This window comes from Rattus norvegicus, chromosome 15, assembly GCF_036323735.1.
Source record: "Rattus norvegicus strain BN/NHsdMcwi chromosome 15, GRCr8, whole genome shotgun sequence".
Lineage (NCBI taxonomy): Eukaryota > Metazoa > Chordata > Mammalia > Rodentia > Muridae > Rattus > Rattus norvegicus.
This window is the reverse complement of record NC_086033.1, coordinates 12,072,606-12,077,965: the sequence shown is the minus strand read 5'-3', so window position 1 is coordinate 12,077,965 and position 5,360 is coordinate 12,072,606.

The window sequence follows — 5,360 nt, the reverse complement described above, 5'->3', positions numbered from 1 at the left end:
ATATACAAAGGTAAGTATTGTTCTTTCAAGGTCTGTAAAGAATTGTGTTCAAATTCTGATTGGGATTGCCTGGAAACTGTAGATTGTGTTTGATAAGATGGCCATTGTCACTATGTTAGTCCTACTAATCTACGAGCATGGGAGATTTTTCCATCTTCTGATATCTTCTCCAATTTTTTTCTTAAGAGACTTGAATTCTTGTCAGGCAGATCTTTTACTTACTTGGTTAGAGTTACACCAAGATAGATTACTGGCTATTACTGAAAAGTGATATTTCCCTATTTCTTTTGCAGCTTGTTTATTATTCATATATAGAAACACTACTGGTTTTTTTTAATTAATCTTTTATGCAGCCACTTTGCTGAAGGTGTTTATCAGCTGTAGGAGTTCCCTGGAAGAATTTTTTAGGTAGCTTATGTATCCTTTCGAACCATCTGCAAATAACAACATCTTTACTTCTTTCTTTCTAATTTGTATCCTCTTCTTCTCCTTTAGTTGTCTTACTGATCTAGCTAGAACTCCAAGTACTATATTGAACAAATATAGAGTGAACAATCTTGTCCTGTTGCTGGTTTTAGTAGAAGTGACTTGAATTTCTCTCCATTTAATTTGATGTCAACTATAGACTGGCTGCAAAATGCCTTTATTATGTTTAGGTATGAGCCTTGTATCCATGATCTCTCCAAGACTTTTATCATGAACAGGTGTTGGATTTTGTCAAAGGATTTTTGTATCTAATGAGATGATCATGGGTTTTGGTTTTGGTTTTTTTTTTTTCAGTTTTATTTTCATGGTGGATTACATTGATAGATAATCATGTGTAAACCATCTCTGGGATGAAGCCTACTTAATTATGGTGGATGATCTTTTTGATGTGTTCTTAGATTCAGTTTGTAAGTATTTTATGAAGTATTTTTACCTCAGTGCTCATGGGAAATAATGGTTTCTAATTCTTTCTCATTGTTCAACCTTTGTGTAGTGTCAAAGTGACTGTGGCCTTATAAAATAAATTTAGTAATATCCCTTCTGGTTTTTATTTTGTGGATTAATTTGAGGAGTATTGGCATTAGCTCTTCTTTGAGAGTCTGCCAGAGTTCTTTGCTAAAAACTATCTGGCCCTGGGCTTGTTTGTTTGTTCGGCAGATTTTTTTTTTTTTTTTTGGTTCTTTTTTTTCCGGAGCTGGGGACCGAACCCAGGGCCTTGCGCTTCCTAGGCAAGGGCTCTACCACTGAGCTAAATCCCCAACCCCTATTTTCCCCTGTTCGGCAGATTTTTAATGACTGTTTCTATTTCCTTAGGACTTGTAGACTTACTTAAATAGTTCATCAGATTTTGATTTAACTTTGATAAGTAATATCTATAAAGAAAATTGTCCATTTCTTTTAGATTTTCTAATTTTGTGGAATGAAGACTTTTGAAATATGATCTAATGATTCTTTGGATTTTTCTCAGTGTTTGTTGTTATGTTCCCATTTTCATTTCTAATTTTGTTATTCTTTCTGCCTTTTACTTAGTTTGGATAAGAGCAAGAAATTATATTTCTCAATGATTGTAAAATAAGAAAAAGTAAAATGAGAAAAGCATTCTTGTGAAAATCCGATTTTCTTCTGTAAAATGGGGAGTTTTTTTCTGAGATCTCTTCTTAGTGACTGAATAGATGGGGCCCATCAGTGATGTCTGTAACCTCAGAGGTAGAGAAATGAAGAATACCCTTACCTTATTGAAAATGCAATAAAATTAATTTAAAAAAGAAAGAAAGAACTCACAGGTCATGAAAATTTTGTTGGTGAATTCCATAGACATAAGAATAGGGAAGAGAATCACAATGAAAGGGGGAAATGAGAGCTCTGGGGAAAACCCTCAGATCCATACTGTGGCTTTTATGGGAGAAGACCTGGAGCCACTTGACTTTCTAGCAAGTGAGCTCCATCCTGCAAAGCTGTCCAGGTCAGAAGTAGAGCCAAAGCCTTCCATTTACATTTTCAAGCCTCCCCAAACTTCAGAGCAATCACTGAGAATCTGAGACATTAACAGATATCTTTGCTAAGGAGACGTATAGAAAGGCAAAGGCTGGCATAAAAAAGGAGGATAATGAAAGTGAAAAGCCACTTCCTCCCCATCTTTAAAGGGTTGACTCTAGATACAGATTATTAGGGTTCCGCCTCAAATATTCATTACAAAGATGAGGTTTTAAACTTGTCCCCCAGCTCACAGCGCCATCTTGAGGAGATTCTGGAAACTTTGTACGGTTATTCTTAGATGATAGGTAAAGGCCGACTTTGAGTGTTATATACAGTCCCTAGTTTCTTGCTCTCTGCTTTCTGGTCTTCCATGATGTGAGGAATTATGGTGCCTATGATCACATGATGCCTTTATCAACATGGTGAAGTCAATATTTATGTTTCCTATCTGTTATGTCTTTCACATATTGTACTAACAGCAAGGCAAAGTAACTAACGTATTGCAAAAACTATGAAGAATTTGGGTGAACCTCTTGCTTGGTACTTGGACATTCACTGAGTACAAATAACTATAGAGATGATTTAATTTACACATATTAACAGGTATTGTCATATGGTATCTAAATATATGTAATATTTCTTCTACCTCAGTTTCAAGTGCTTTTATAGACTCCTCACAAATGAAATTTAATCAGTGTTTCCCACCAACTACCTTTGGATATAAGTGAGGTTTAGTACTTAAACTGTTGGACTATATTTTTATATACTCAATAGGCTTTATTTAATCCAATAAGCCCATATTGGCTAAATATGAACATATCAGTTACTTTTCTACAGCAGTAATAAAGTAGCATGACCAAGTCATTTATAGAAGAAAGGGTTTATCTAGGCTTAAATTCCAGAGGGGTAAAAGTCCATGATGGCAAAGTGAAGGCAGCAAGTAGCAAGCATGGTGGCTGGAGCTGTTTACATGTTGAATCATAAGTAGGGAACAGAGAGAACAAACTCAAGTGCTGGCAGGAGTCTTGCTTTCCTAAAGCCTTCTTCCAATGACATACTGCCTCCATCCAGGCTACACCTCCTTAGTGCTCCAATAGCACTCTCAACTGGGGCTTGACTATTCAAACATCTGAGCCTGTGGAGGACATTCTTGTTCAAACCACCACAAGGAAGCATGAGCTGTAGAGAGCCTGTCCTGGTGGACCACATGTGTCTTGTCTCTGTAAGGCAATTGGAAGGGTGTAGACTTGCCTCATCAGAAGTCACCCAAACAGTTCCTGAAAACTAGCACTACTGCCTGAACAAAGCCCTTATCTCCTTAGGAACAAGGGTTGGTTCTCACATTAACAGGTAGCGAAATTCCATTCTCCTGGAAAATGAGTGCAAATTTGTGCTTTTTAACATGATCAAAAGAATACAGTAGAAAAGATACTTATGAATTTCTGAGGTCAAACCATATGAAGCATTTCAGTTGGCACCTAGTCTTTCGGTGTGCCAGCTCTGGAAAATCCAGACACCATGTAATAAGATGTATGACTTCACTGAAAGAAGCATGCCTTGAAGGAGCCCAAACTGAAAATATTTTAGTCTAGATAGATACTGGGCAGTCCACTTCTCTTCCTGCTGTTCTAGTGAGAGCACCAGACACTTTTGGGTGAATGAGACAACTGGGGGCATTCTTCAAGTACAAGACAAAATGTACACAGCACAGGTAATACCAATGGCCCTAGTATAACCACCTAGCTGAGCCAGGCAACCATAGAACCTTAAAAAAGAGATAACTTGGGTTGGAGATTTAGCTCAGTGGTAGAGCGCTTGCCTAGCAAGTGCAAGGCCCTGGGTTCGGTCCTCAGCTCCGGAAAAAAAGAGATAACTTTAAATAGTAGAGTTTCAAATGTTTTTATAAAGCAAAAAAAAAACTTTTAGAATTAAACTACATACAATTTTTCATGTTCAATACGTGTTTCTCAATTGCTTTTCCAAATGACTTTAACTGTTGGTCTCTTGCTATGACTGTATAAAAATTCATAGGTTTCTGAACCCTTTCTTTTATACTATGTTTGTGAAACAATTTCCTGCTGATATTTTTACTTTGTCTCTGAAATAAAAGAACCATTTGTGATTTCTGTTTGCAAGGGGAAGTTTTATTGGTTGTAGTCAATACACAGGATGAGAAATATTTCTTGCATTCTTAAATAAATAATGTATGCTCACAGATTGGCATGTCTGGTTATCAGTGGACTCATGTTTTCACATTACAATGTTCAGAAGCAATCTTAGAGAAAGGATCCAACTGTGTTCAGGAGTCAGTGAAAGGCCAACCTGAAGGTCTCTCATGCAGAGAGACAGTTCTTCTCAAGGTGTTCATGGTTCTAAATATAAAGTTATGTTTCTTTTATCTCTCTGATCCAGTCAAACATGAACAACTCAACTGCTGTCAGAGATGAGTACATCGAATCAGATCATTGAAATTCTGTGGGGATTCTTTGGGAACACATAGAGGGCCAATCCAGTGATTTTTAGTAACTTGAAAGATGACAGGATTCTACTTTGATCCCATCACTGAACAAGTTCCTGGCCAAGCACACAAAATAATGGGGTGTCTAAACTTAACCCTAAGCAGAAAAACCTGTCTTTGCCAAGTCACCATTATTTGTGCAGTGTAGGAATCCTCCATTGTTTTCTATGGTCAACAAGTATTAAGTCACGTAAGCATAATGCCTGGTTGTTGCATACAATGTAGAATTATGCATGCTTCAAACATTTCCATCTGGTCTACCCTGTCCCCGTCATAACATTGTGAAACCAGGAAGGTGTTTTCAGACATATTCCCTCTACATTTCCACAGTTCCGAATACTGTGGCTGAAGGTATCCAGTACCTTTCTATGTGACAGCATTATACACATTACACAAATGTGGGATCATAATTCTACTTGCATTCATTTCTCAGTTAGTCACATAGTTTGAGTTTTTCCATAAATACAAATGTTTCTAGCTGTATTGTCTTTTCCATACAACTGCACATGGTCCTACCACCTCATTCCTTCTGGGGAGGAAAGAAGGAAAGTTGCTGGAGAAAAGTAGAATGGCTTTTTACTTCAGTAGCACATCCCAAAATGAGATTTGTAACAGGTTCAAAGCAGAGAATACTATGAAATAGTGTGAAAATGGAAAAATTAAGAAGGGTAAAACATCTAAAGGTTGGATGCTGTGTGAATTATGTGTTAGATGCTATGAGGATCCTGTATTGAAAGCATGACTCCTGAATGTATCCTGTAGGTGCCGTGTGGATTCTGTATTGAAGGCACATGCCCTCTGTGAACTTTGTCAGATGCTGGGTGAATCCTGTGTTGGAAGCGTACATCCTATATGACTACCCCATAGATGTTATGTGATC